This window comes from Coregonus clupeaformis, chromosome 13 (assembly GCF_020615455.1).
Source record: "Coregonus clupeaformis isolate EN_2021a chromosome 13, ASM2061545v1, whole genome shotgun sequence".
Taxonomy (NCBI): domain Eukaryota; kingdom Metazoa; phylum Chordata; class Actinopteri; order Salmoniformes; family Salmonidae; genus Coregonus; species Coregonus clupeaformis.
The window spans coordinates 12,425,208-12,440,108 of record NC_059204.1 but is presented as its reverse complement, the minus strand read 5'-3'; positions in this window follow the sequence as shown (position 1 = coordinate 12,440,108).

The window sequence follows — 14,901 nt, the reverse complement described above, 5'->3', positions numbered from 1 at the left end:
TCATTGAACAAACCCATTCCATGATTAGCTGGTGAAAAAAACACACCAATCTCGTTCATAAGTTCCTTAAACAGTAAAAAGCTAATTTACCAACATTTCAGAAAATAGATATATAGCATTTTGGAATGAAACTCTTAATTTATTTGATCAAACTGATTGCTCAATAAATGTGTACATTACATTGACATTTTAGTCATTTAGCAGACGCTCTTATCCAGAGCGACTTACAGGAGCAATTAGGTACACATTATAACAGTATGAAGTGTAATACTGTAATTCTGGATTAAAAAGTATGTCACCAAGTGTATGCTTTTGAAAGAGAAGGGAGGGAAACACCTTTCTGTTTTTCTCTAGAGGAATGTCAGTGACCTACACGTTACAAAGCTCACTGTGGTGGTGCATCAGAACAGACTGGTGGTGTGGCTGTGGTGTACAGGGTTACCTCAGGGAGCTGCTCTATCAGGATATCTATCCTGGTGTGTCTTGAGAGGACAATTCACCCTCAAACACCTCATAACACACCAGCAGGTACAGTCAGTAACCAGTATTTATTTTTTATTCTACAGAAGACCTACCTTATTATCACTGACTGTAGCGTTCCTGCAGTCACATGACCAAATCGCCCTCTAGTGGCCTCATGGGCGGAATATTTTTCATAATTTTTTTAACACAGGCCTCCTGTAGCTCAGTTGGTAGAGCATAGCGCTTGCAACGTCAGGGTTGTGGGTTCGTTTCCAACGGGGGGGCCAGTATGAAAAATGTATGCACTCACTAACTGTAAGTCGCTCTGGATAAGAGTGTCTGCTAAATGACTAAAATGTAAAATCAGGTGTTTCTATGTCAAACTGTTTCTATTACATTTAAGTCTTCTGTGATGTATATAAAGTGTAATATTGGGATACAAGCTCAAAATTGAATACATTTCAACTCTATATCTGACATGGTACAGGTGTCTTCTTTTTCTTAAAACCATAACCATGTGTGTGAGGTGTATACTTTTATTTCAAAGTAGATTTGTTTAAGACTACCAAGAAACACTCTGTGTGACCCTGATTTAGCCCACTGCAGTAAAAGAGCACAGGAGACATCTGATTTCCTATAGGTTGGAGAGATAATTATCTAGTCTATGTCTTCAGAGGAACTCAGTGGTAGCATTTCTGACTGCCTCAAAAGCCCTACTTGTTAGTTTTTATGTGTTGTACAACATTGCGTTCCTCTTGTTACATCACAATGTTACTTCATGATGACCTTCGTGTTGTGTCTGTTCCTGGTGTGTTTGTTTATGATGAGTCAACAAACTGCCCGCTGAATCTGCCTCATTTAAAGCCTCCAGTTCAGAGGAGCAAAGCACTGCAGTGCTGCTTTATGCTGAGGATTTGCTTTGCCAGTGGATAAAAGGGTCTTAGCCCTTTGTTCTGATGTATTAAAGTAGAGGGTATTGACAAATTGATCATACTGAAATAACTGACAAATCCTTATGACATTCTTTTTTTAAAGAGGAAGTGAAATCCTTCAAATCCATGTGGAGAGGAAATGAAACCCCATGCAGATGTTTTGTCAGCCTCTGTTGTTGCTCATGGCTCGTTTCATGTGACTGTTTGAGAATTTCATTGCTTCCTTGTGTACAGTATGTAGTGTAGTCGATGGATTCAGTATGTCAGGTCTGGCATTTCGGTTACTTGAGAATCAATTACTTTTTTATGGTCTCTTTAATCGTCCCGTCCAAATTTACATTAAAATTTCAATCTGTTCCCTGGCCTCCAGTAACTCCAGGCCTCTCCCATCTGGGCTACCAAGTCACACCTGGCCTCTCCTCTGGGCCTCGCTGGGCAGGGTTTGTGTGTTTGAGGGTCTGCTGCTGTGAATGTGTTTGTGAGTATGTGCGTGTCTGTCTGTCTGTCTAGTCCTGGGGCCAGGCTCCCTCTCTCCAATGGGGCACAGCCTTGTTGTGTGGCACATCCTTTCCCTGTTCCTCACTTCCCTTCATGTGGCTCCATGGTTGATTCCCAACTTCTCTTCATGTGGCTGCTTTGTTGATTTCCCAATTCCCTTAATGTTGCTCCATGGTTGATTCCCAACTTCCTTTCATGCAGCTCCATGGTTGATTCCCCACTTCCCTTCATGTGGCTCCTTGGTTGATTCCCCACTTCCCTTCATGTGGCTCCTTGGTTGATTCCCCACTTCCCTTCATCTTGCTCCATGGTTGATTCCCCACTTCCCTTCATGTGGCACCTTGGTTGATTCCCCACTTCCCTTCATGTTGCTCCATGGTTGATTCCCCACTTCCATTCATGTGGCTCCATGGTTGATTCCCCACTTCCCTTCATGTGGCTCCTTGGTTGATTTCCCAATTCCCTTTATGTGGCTCTATGGTTGATTCCCCACTTCCCCTCATGTGGCTCCATGGTTGATTCCCCACTTCTCTTCATGTGGCTCCATGGTTGATTCCCCACTTCCATTCATGTGGCTCCATTGTTGATTCCCCACTTCCCTTCATGTGGCACCTTGGTTGATTCCCCACTTCCCTTCATGTTGCTCCATTGTTGATTCCCCACTTCCCTTCATGTGGCACCTTGGTTGATTCCCCACTTCCCTTCATGTTGCTCCATGGTTGATTCCCCAATTCCCTTCATGTGGCTCCATGGTTGATTCCCCACTTCCCTTCATGTTGCTCCATGGTTGATTCCCCACCTCCCTTCATGTGGCTCCATGGTTGATTCCCCACTTCCCTTCATGTGGCTCTATGGTTGATTCCACACTTCCCATCATGTTGCTCCATTGTTGATTCCCCACTTCCCTTCATGTTGCTCCATTGTTGATTCCCCAATTCCCTTCATGTTGCTCTTTGGTTGATTCACCAATTCCCTTCATGTGGCTCCATGGTTGATTCCCCAATTCCCTTAATGTGGCTCCATGGTTGATTTCCCAATTCCCTTCATGTGGCTCCATGGTTGATTCCCCAATTCCCTTCATGTGGCTCCTTGGTTGATTCCCCACTTCCCTTCATGTGGCTCCTTGGTTGATTCCCCACTTCCCTTCATGTGGCTCCTTGATTCCCCAGTTCCCTTCATGTGGCTCCATGGTTGATTCCCCACTTCCCTTCATGTGTCTCCATGGTTGATTCCCCACTTCCCTTCATGCGGGTCTATGGTTGATTCCCTTCATGTTGCTCCATGGTTGATTCCCAACTTCCCTTCATGCTGCTACATTGTTGATTCCCCACTTCCCTTCATGTTGCTCCATGGTTGATTCCCCACTTCCCTTCATGCTGCTACATTGTTGATTCCCCACTTCCCTTCATGTGGCTCCATGGTTGATTCCCCACTTCCCTTCATGTGTCTCCATGGTTGATTCCCCACTTCCCTTCATGCGGGTCTATGGTTGATTCCCTTCATGTTGCTCCATGGTTGATTCCCAACTTCCCTTCATGCTGCTACATTGTTGATTCCCCACTTCCCTTCATGTTGCTCCATGGTTGATTCCCCACTTCCCTTCATGCTGCTACATTGTTGATTCCCCACTTCCCTTCATGTGGCTCCATGGTTGATTCCCCACTTCCCTTCATGTGGCTCCATGGTTGATTCCCCACTTCCCTTCATGCGGGTCTATGGTTGATTCCCTTCATGTTGCTCCATGGTTGATTCCCAACTTCCCTTCATAATGCTACATTGTTGATTCCCCACTTCCCTTCATGTGGCTCCATGGTTGATACCCCACTTCCCTTCATGCGGCTCTATGGTTGAACCCCACTTCCCTTCATGTGGCTCTATAGTTGAATCCCCAATTCCCTTCATTTTGCTCCATGGTTGATTCCCCACTTCCCTTCACGTGGCTCCATGGTTGAATCCCCACTTCCCTTCATGTTGCTCCATGGTTGATTCCCCACTTCCCTTCATGTGGCTCTTTGGTTGATTCCCCACTTCCTTTAATGTGGCTCTATGGTTGAATCCCCACTTCCCTTCATGCAGCTCCGTGGTCGATTCCCCACTTCTCTTCATGTGGCTGTTTTAATGATTCCCCACTTTCATTCATGTGGCTCCATGGTTGATTCCCCACTTCCCTTCATGTGGCTCCATGGTTGATTCCCCAATTCCCTTCATGTGGCTCTGTGGTTGATTCCCCACTTCCATCCATGTGGCTCTATGGTTGATTCCCCACTTCCCTTCATGTGGCTCCATTGTTGATTCCCCACTTCCCTTCATGTGGCTCTATGGTTGATTCCCCAATTCCCTTCATGTGGCTCTATGGTTGATTCCCCACGTCCCTTAATGTGGCTCCATTGTTGATTCCCCACTTCCCTTCATGTGGCTCTATGGTTGATTCCCCTCTTCCCTTCATGTGGATCCTTTGTTGATTCCCCAATTCCCTTGATGTTGCTCCATGGTTGATTCCACTCTTCCCTTCATGTTGCTCTATGGTTGATTCCCCAATTCCCTTCACGTGGCTCCATGGTTGATTCCCCACTTCCCCTCATGTGGCTCCATGGTTGATTCCCCACTTCCCCTTCATTTGGCTCCATGGTTGATTCCCCACTTCCCCTCATGTGGCTCCATGGTTGATTCCCCACTTCCCCTTCATTTGGCTCCATGGTTGATTCCCCACTTCCCCTCATGTGGCTCCATGGTTGATTCCCCACTTCCCCTCATGTGGCTCCATGGTTGATTCCCCAATTCCCTTCATGTGGCTCCTTGGTTGATTCCCCACTTCCCCTCATGTGGCTCCATGGTTGATTCCCCACTTCCCCTCATGTGGCTCCATGGTTGATTCCCCAATTCCCTTCATGTGGCTCTTTGGTTGATTCCCCACTTCCCTTCATGTGGCTCCATGGTTGATTCCCCAATTTCCTTCATGTGGCTCCATGGTTGATTCCCCACTTTCCTTCATGTGGCTCTTTGGTTGATTCCCCACTTCCCTTCATGTGGCTCCATGGTTGATTCCCCACTTCCCTTCATGTGGCTCCTTGGTTGATTTCCCAATTCCCTTTATGTGGCTCTATGGTTGATTCCCCACTTCCCCTCATGTGGCTCCATGGTTGATTCCCCACTTCTCTTCATGTGGCTCCATGGTTGATTCCCCACTTCCATTCATGTGGCTCCATTGTTGATTCCCCACTTCCCTTCATGTGGCACCTTGGTTGATTCCCCACTTCCCTTCATGTTGCTCCATGGTTGATTCCCCACCTCCCTTCATGTGGCTCCATGGTTGATTCCCCACTTCCCCTCATGTGGCTCCATGGTTGATTCCCCAATTCCCTTCATGTGGCTCCTTGGTTGATTCCCCACTTCCCCTCATGTGGCTCCATGGTTGATTCCCCACTTCCCCTCATGTGGCTCCATGGTTGATTCCCCAATTCCCTTCATGTGGCTCTTTGGTTGATTCCCCACTTCCCTTCATGTGGCTCCATGGTTGATTCCCCAATTTCCTTCATGTGGCTCCATGGTTGATTCCCCACTTTCCTTCATGTGGCTCTTTGGTTGATTCCCCACTTCCCTTCATGTGGCTCTATGGTTGATTCCCCACCCCCCTTCATGTGGCTCTATGGTTGAATCCACACTTCCCTTCATTTTGCTCAATGTTTGATTCCCCACTTCCCTTCATGTGGCTCCTTGGTTGATTCCCCACTTCCATCCATGTGGCTCTATGGTTGATTCCCCACTTCCCTTCATGTGGCTCCATGGTTGATTCCCCAATTCCCTTAATGTTGCTCCACGGTTGATTCCCAACTTCCCTTCATGTGGCTCCTTGGTTGATTCCCCACTTCCCTTCATGTGGCTCCTTGGTTGATTCCCCAATTCCCTTAATGTTGCTCCATGGTTGATTCCAAACTTCTCTTCATGTGGCTGCTTTGTTGATTTCCCAATTCCCTTCATGTGGCTCAACGGTTGATTCCACACTTCCCTTCACGTGGCTCTATGTTTGATTCCCCACTTCCCTACATGTGGCTCCATGGTTGACACCCAACTTCCATTCATGCAGCTCCGCGGTTGATTCCCCACTTCCCTTCATGTGGCTCGTTGGTTGATTCCTCACTTCCCTTCATGTGGCTCTATGGTTGATTCCCCACTTCCCTTAATGTGGCTCCTTGGTTGATTCCCCAATTCCCTTAATGTTGCTCCATGGTTGATTCCCAACTTCCCTTCATGTGGCTCCATGGTTGATTCCCCACTTCCCTTCATGTGGCTCCTTGGTTGATTTCCCAATTCCCTTCATGTGGCTCTATGGTTGATTCCCCACTTCCCCTCATGTGGCTCCTTGTTTGATTCCCCAATTCTCTTCATGTGGCTCCATGGTTGATTCCCCACTTCCCTTTATGTGGCTCTATGGTTGATTCCCCACTTCTCTTCATGTGGCTCTATGGTTGATTCCCCACTTCTCTTCATGTGGCTCCATTGTTGATTCCCCACTTCCATTAATGTTGCTCCATGGTTGATTCCCCACTTCCCTTCATGTGGCTTCTTGGTTGATTCCCCAATTCCCTTCATGTGGCTCCATTGTTGATTCCACACTTCCCATCATGTTGCTTTATGGTTGATTCCCCACGTCCCTTCATGTGGCTCCATGGTTGATTCCCCAATTCCCTTAATGTGGCTCTATGGTTGATTCCCCAATTCCCTTCATGTGGCTCCTTGGTTGATTTCCCACCTCCCTTCATGTGGCTCCTTGGTTGATTCCCCACTTCCCTTCATGTGGCTCCATGGTTGATTCCCCACTTCCCTTCATGTGGCTCCGCGGTTCATTCCCAACTTCCCTTGATGTTGCTCCATGGTTGATTCCCCACTTCCCTTCATGTGGCTCCATGTTTGATTCCCCACTTCCCTTCATGTGGCTCCATGGTTGATTCCCCACTTCCCTTCATGTGGCTCTATGGTTGATTCTCCAATTCCCTTCATGCGGGTCTATGGTTGATTCCCTTCATGTTGCTCCATGATTGATTTCCCAATTTCCTTCATGTGGTTCTATGGTTGATTCCCCAATTCTCTTTATGTGGCTCCATGGTTGATTCCCAACTTCCCTTCATGCTGCTACATTGTTGATTCCCCAGTTCCCTTCACGTGGCTCCATGGTTGATTCCCCACTTCCCTTCATGTGGCTCTATGGTTGATTCCCCACTTCCCTTCATGTGTCTCCATGGTTGATTCCCCACTTCCCTTCACGTGGCTCTATGGTTGATTCCCTAATTCCCATCATGTTGCTCCATGGTTGATTCCCCACTTCCCTTCATGTGTCTCCATGGTTGATTCCCCACTTCCCTTCATGTGGCTCTATGGTTGATTCCCTAATTCCCATCATGTGTCTCCATGGTTGATTCCCCACTTCCCTTCACGTGGCTCTATGGTTGATTCCCTAATTCCCATCATGCTGCTACATTGTTGATTCCCCAGTTCCCTTCACGTGGCTCCATGGTTGATTCCCCACTTCCCTTCATGTGGCTCTATGGTTGATTCCCCACTTCCCTTCATGTGTCTCCATGGTTGATTCCCCAATTCCTTCATGTGGCTCTATGGTTGATTCCCTAATTCCCATCATGTTGCTCCATGGTTGATTCCCCCACTTCCCTTCATGTGGCTCCTTGGTTGATTCCCCACTTCCCTTCATGTGGCTCCTTGGTTGATTCTCCACTTCCTTTTATGTGGCTCTATTGTTGAATCCCCACTTCCCTTCATGTGGCTCTATTGTTGAATCCCCACTTCCCTTCATGTTGCTCCATGGTTGATTCCCAATTTACCTTCATGCAGCTCCATGGTCGATTCCCCACTTCTCTTCATGTGGCTCAATGGTTGATTCCCCACTTCCCTTCATGTGGCTCTATGGTTGATTCCCCACTTCCCTTCATGTGGCTCTATGGTTGATTCCCCACTTCCCTTCATGTGGCTCTATGGTTGATTCCCCAATTCCCTTCATGTGGCTCTATGGTTGATTCCCCACTTCCCTTCATGTGGCTCTATGGTTGATTCCCCAATTCCCTTAATGTGGCTCCATGGTTGATTCCCTCTTCCCTTCATGTGGCTCTATGGTTGATTCCCCAATTCCCCTTAATGTGGCTCCATGGTTGATTCCCCTCTTCCCTTCATGTGGCTCCATGGTTGATTCCACTCTTCCCTTCATGTTGCTCTATGGTTGATTCCCCAATTCCCTTCATGTGGCTCCATGGTTGATTCCCCACTTCCCTTCATTTGGCTCCACGGTTGATTCCCCACTTCCCCTCATGTGGCTCCATGGTTGATTCCCCACTTCCCTTCATGTGGCTCTTTGGTTGATTCCCCACTTCCCTTCATGTGGCTCTATGGTTCATTCCTCACTTCCCTTCATGTGGCTTCATGGTTGATTCCCCACTTTCCTTCATGTGGCTCCATGGTTGATTCCCCACTTCCCTTCATGTTGCTCCATGGTTGATTCCCCACTTCCATTCATATTGCTCCATGGTTGATTCCCCACTTCCCTTCATGTGGCTCCTTGGTTGATTCCCCACTTCCCACCATGTGGCTCTATGGTTGATTCCCCACTTACCTTCATGTGGCTCCATGGTTGAATCCACACCTCACTTCCTGTGGCTCCATGGTTGAATCCACACTTCCCTTCATGTGGCTCCATGTTTGATTCCCCACTTCCCTTCATGTGGCTCTGTGGTTGATTCCCCACTTCCCTTCATGTTGCTCCATGGTTGAATCCACACTTCCCTTCATGTGGCTCCATGTTTGATTCCCCACTTCCCTTCATGTGGCTCCATGTTTGATTCCCCACTTCCCTTCATGTGGCTCTGTGGTTGATTCCCCACTTCCCTTCATGTGGCTCCATGTTTGGTTCCCCACTTCCCTTCATGTGGCTCCATGTTTGATTCCCCACTTCCCTTCATGTGGCTCCATGTTTGATTCCCCACGTCCCTTCATGTTGGTCCGTTGTTGATTCCCCACTTCCCTTCATGTGGCTCTGTGGTTGATTCCCCACTTCCCTTCATGTGGCTCCATGTTTGATTCCCCACGTCCCTTCATGTTGGTCCGTTGTTGATTCCCCACTTCCCTTCATGTGGCTCTGTGGTTGATTCCCCACTTCCCTTCATGTTGCTCCATGGTTGATTCCCCACTTCCCTTCATGCTGCTACATTGTTGATTCCCCACTTCCCTTCATGTGGCTCCATGGTTGATTCCCCACTTCCCTTCATGTGGCTCCATGGTTGATTCCCCACTTCCCTTCATGCGGGTCTATGGTTGATTCCCTTCATGTTGCTCCATGGTTGATTCCCAACTTCCCTTCATAATGCTACATTGTTGATTCCCCACTTCCCTTCATGTGGCTCCATGGTTGATACCCCACTTCCCTTCATGCGGCTCTATGGTTGAACCCCACTTCCCTTCATGTGGCTCTATAGTTGAATCCCCAATTCCCTTCATTTTGCTCCATGGTTGATTCCCCACTTCCCCTTCACGTGGCTCCATGGTTGAATCCCCACTTCCCTTCATGTTGCTCCATGGTTGATTCCCCACTTCCCTTCATGTGGCTCTTTGGTTGATTCCCCACTTCCTTTAATGTGGCTCTATGGTTGAATCCCCACTTCCCTTCATGCAGCTCCGTGGTCGATTCCCCCACTTCTCTTCATGTGGCTGTTTTAATGATTCCCCACTTTCATTCATGTGGCTCCATGGTTGATTCCCCACTTCCCTTCATGTGGCTCCATGGTTGATTCCCCAATTCCCTTCATGTGGCTCTGTGGTTGATTCCCCACTTCCATCCATGTGGCTCTATGGTTGATTCCCCACTTCCCTTCATGTGGCTCCATTGTTGATTCCCCACTTCCCTTCATGTGGCTCTATGGTTGATTCCCCAATTCCCTTCATGTGGCTCTATGGTTGATTCCCCACGTCCCTTAATGTGGCTCCATTGTTGATTCCCCACTTCCCTTCATGTGGCTCTATGGTTGATTCCCCTCTTCCCTTCATGTGGATCCTTTGTTGATTCCCCAATTCCCTTGATGTTGCTCCATGGTTGATTCCACTCTTCCCTTCATGTTGCTCTATGGTTGATTCCCCAATTCCCTTCACGTGGCTCCATGGTTGATTCCCCACTTCCCCTCATGTGGCTCCATGGTTGATTCCCCACTTCCCCTTCATTTGGCTCCATGGTTGATTCCCCACTTCCCCTCATGTGGCTCCATGGTTGATTCCCCACTTCCCCTTCATTTGGCTCCATGGTTGATTCCCCACTTCCCCTCATGTGGCTCCATGGTTGATTCCCCACTTCCCCTCATGTGGCTCCATGGTTGATTCCCCAATTCCCTTCATGTGGCTCCTTGGTTGATTCCCCACTTCCCCTCATGTGGCTCCATGGTTGATTCCCCACTTCCCCTCATGTGGCTCCATGGTTGATTCCCCAATTCCCTTCATGTGGCTCTTTGGTTGATTCCCCACTTCCCTTCATGTGGCTCCATGGTTGATTCCCCAATTTCCTTCATGTGGCTCCATGGTTGATTCCCCACTTTCCTTCATGTGGCTCTTTGGTTGATTCCCCACTTCCCTTCATGTGGCTCCATGGTTGATTCCCCACTTCCCTTCATGTGGCTCCTTGGTTGATTTCCCAATTCCCTTTATGTGGCTCTATGGTTGATTCCCCACTTCCCCTCATGTGGCTCCATGGTTGATTCCCCACTTCTCTTCATGTGGCTCCATGGTTGATTCCCCACTTCCATTCATGTGGCTCCATTGTTGATTCCCCACTTCCCCTTCATGTGGCACCTTGGTTGATTCCCCACTTCCCTTCATGTTGCTCCATGGTTGATTCCCCACCTCCCTTCATGTGGCTCCATGGTTGATTCCCCACTTCCCCTCATGTGGCTCCATGGTTGATTCCCCAATTCCCTTCATGTGGCTCCTTGGTTGATTCCCCACTTCCCCTCATGTGGCTCCATGGTTGATTCCCCACTTCCCCTCATGTGGCTCCATGGTTGATTCCCCAATTCCCTTCATGTGGCTCTTTGGTTGATTCCCCACTTCCCTTCATGTGGCTCCATGGTTGATTCCCCAATTTCCTTCATGTGGCTCCATGGTTGATTCCCCACTTTCCTTCATGTGGCTCTTTGGTTGATTCCCCACTTCCCTTCATGTGGCTCTATGGTTGATTCCCCACCCCCTTCATGTGGCTCTATGGTTGAATCCACACTTCCCTTCATTTTGCTCAATGTTTGATTCCCCACTTCCCTTCATGTGGCTCCTTGGTTGATTCCCCACTTCCATCCATGTGGCTCTATGGTTGATTCCCCACTTCCCTTCATGTGGCTCCATGGTTGATTCCCCAATTCCCTTAATGTTGCTCCACGGTTGATTCCCAACTTCCCTTCATGTGGCTCCTTGGTTGATTCCCCACTTCCCTTCATGTGGCTCCTTGGTTGATTCCCCAATTCCCTTAATGTTGCTCCATGGTTGATTCCAAACTTCTCTTCATGTGGCTGCTTTGTTGATTTCCCAATTCCCTTCATGTGGCTCAACGGTTGATTCCACACTTCCCTTCACGTGGCTCTATGTTTGATTCCCCACTTCCTACATGTGGCTCCATGGTTGACACCCAACTTCCATTCATGCAGCTCCGCGGTTGATTCCCCACTTCCCTTCATGTGGCTCGTTGGTTGATTCCTCACTTCCCCTTCATGTGGCTCTATGGTTGATTCCCCACTTCCCTTAATGTGGCTCCTTGGTTGATTCCCCAATTCCCTTAATGTTGCTCCATGGTTGATTCCCAACTTCCCTTCATGTGGCTCCATGGTTGATTCCCCACTTCCCTTCATGTGGCTCCTTGGTTGATTTCCCAATTCCCTTCATGTGGCTCTATGGTTGATTCCCCACTTCCCCTCATGTGGCTCCTTGTTTGATTCCCCAATTCTCTTCATGTGGCTCCATGGTTGATTCCCCACTTCCCTTTATGTGGCTCTATGGTTGATTCCCCACTTCTCTTCATGTGGCTCTATGGTTGATTCCCCACTTCTCTTCATGTGGCTCCATTGTTGATTCCCCACTTCCATTAATGTTGCTCCATGGTTGATTCCCCACTTCCCTTCATGTGGCTTCTTGGTTGATTCCCCAATTCCCTTCATGTGGCTCCATTGTTGATTCCACACTTCCCATCATGTTGCTTTATGGTTGATTCCCCACGTCCCTTCATGTGGCTCCATGGTTGATTCCCCAATTCCCTTAATGTGGCTCTATGGTTGATTCCCCAATTCCCCTTCATGTGGCTCCTTGGTTGATTTCCCACCTCCCTTCATGTGGCTCCTTGGTTGATTCCCCACTTCCCTTCATGTGGCTCCATGGTTGATTCCCCACTTCCCTTCATGTGGCTCCGCGGTTCATTCCCAACTTCCCTTGATGTTGCTCCATGGTTGATTCCCCACTTCCCTTCATGTGGCTCCATGTTTGATTCCCCACTTCCCTTCATGTGGCTCCATGGTTGATTCCCCACTTCCCTTCATGTGGCTCTATGGTTGATTCTCCAATTCCCTTCATGCGGGTCTATGGTTGATTCCCTTCATGTTGCTCCATGATTGATTTCCCAATTTCCTTCATGTGGTTCTATGGTTGATTCCCCAATTCTCTTTATGTGGCTCCATGGTTGATTCCCAACTTCCCTTCATGCTGCTACATTGTTGATTCCCCAGTTCCCTTCACGTGGCTCCATGGTTGATTCCCCACTTCCCTTCATGTGGCTCTATGGTTGATTCCCCACTTCCCTTCATGTGTCTCCATGGTTGATTCCCCACTTCCCTTCACGTGGCTCTATGGTTGATTCCCTAATTCCCATCATGTTGCTCCATGGTTGATTCCCCACTTCCCTTCATGTGTCTCCATGGTTGATTCCCCACTTCCCTTCATGTGGCTCTATGGTTGATTCCCTAATTCCCATCATGTGTCTCCATGGTTGATTCCCCACTTCCCTTCACGTGGCTCTATGGTTGATTCCCTAATTCCCATCATGCTGCTACATTGTTGATTCCCCAGTTCCCTTCACGTGGCTCCATGGTTGATTCCCCACTTCCCTTCATGTGGCTCTATGGTTGATTCCCCACTTCCCTTCATGTGTCTCCATGGTTGATTCCCCAATTCCCTTCATGTGGCTCTATGGTTGATTCCCTAATTCCCATCATGTTGCTCCATGGTTGATTCCCCACTTCCCTTCATGTGGCTCCTTGGTTGATTCCCCACTTCCCTTCATGTGGCTCCTTGGTTGATTCTCCACTTCCTTTTATGTGGCTCTATTGTTGAATCCCCACTTCCCTTCATGTGGCTCTATTGTTGAATCCCCACTTCCCTTCATGTTGCTCCATGGTTGATTCCCAATTTACCTTCATGCAGCTCCATGGTCGATTCCCCACTTCTCTTCATGTGGCTCAATGGTTGATTCCCCACTTCCCTTCATGTGGCTCTATGGTTGATTCCCCACTTCCCTTCATGTGGCTCTATGGTTGATTCCCCACTTCCCTTCATGTGGCTCTATGGTTGATTCCCCAATTCCCTTCATGTGGCTCTATGGTTGATTCCCCACTTCCCTTCATGTGGCTCTATGGTTGATTCCCCAATTCCCTTAATGTGGCTCCATGGTTGATTCCCCTCTTCCCTTCATGTGGCTCTATGGTTGATTCCCCAATTCCCTTAATGTGGCTCCATGGTTGATTCCCCTCTTCCCTTCATGTGGCTCCATGGTTGATTCCACTCTTCCCTTCATGTTGCTCTATGGTTGATTCCCCAATTCCCTTCATGTGGCTCCATGGTTGATTCCCCACTTCCCTTCATTTGGCTCCACGGTTGATTCCCCACTTCCCCTCATGTGGCTCCATGGTTGATTCCCCACTTCCCTTCATGTGGCTCTTTGGTTGATTCCCCACTTCCCTTCATGTGGCTCTATGGTTCATTCCTCACTTCCCCTTCATGTGGCTTCATGGTTGATTCCCCACTTTCCTTCATGTGGCTCCATGGTTGATTCCCCACTTCCCTTCATGTTGCTCCATGGTTGATTCCCCACTTCCATTCATATTGCTCCATGGTTGATTCCCCACTTCCCTTCATGTGGCTCCTTGGTTGATTCCCCACTTCCCACCATGTGGCTCTATGGTTGATTCCCCACTTACCTTCATGTGGCTCCATGGTTGAATCCACACCTCACTTCCTGTGGCTCCATGGTTGAATCCACACTTCCCTTCATGTGGCTCCATGTTTGATTCCCCACTTCCCTTCATGTGGCTCTGTGGTTGATTCCCCACTTCCCTTCATGTTGCTCCATGGTTGAATCCACACTTCCCTTCATGTGGCTCCATGTTTGATTCCCCACTTCCCTTCATGTGGCTCCATGTTTGATTCCCCACTTCCCTTCATGTGGCTCTGTGGTTGATTCCCCACTTCCCTTCATGTGGCTCCATGTTTGGTTCCCCACTTCCCTTCATGTGGCTCCATGTTTGATTCCCCACTTCCCTTCATGTGGCTCCATGTTTGATTCCCCACGTCCCTTCATGTTGGTCCGTTGTTGATTCCCCACTTCCCTTCATGTGGCTCTGTGGTTGATTCCCCACTTCCCTTCATGTGGCTCCATGGTTGATTCCCCATTTCCCTTCATGTTGCTCTATGGTTGAGCGTTTATTTATTTCCCACCTCTCAGTGGCGGCTGCTGCTGCCCACCTGGGTCCCTATTGCGCAGCAGGCCAGGCTGCCCGATCAAAGTAATTTCATTGAAATTAAGTGCGAGACAACGTTGATTCAACCAGTTTGTGCACAGTGGAAATGAACTGGATGGTGGTAGCCAGATTAGGCAAACATTATAGATTCAACAATTAATCATAAAATTGTTTTATTGGGTGAGTATCCTCATTGGGTTGATGACTGTCATATAAAAGTCTAACAGAAGTGACTTTAGGAGATGTCATGTTCC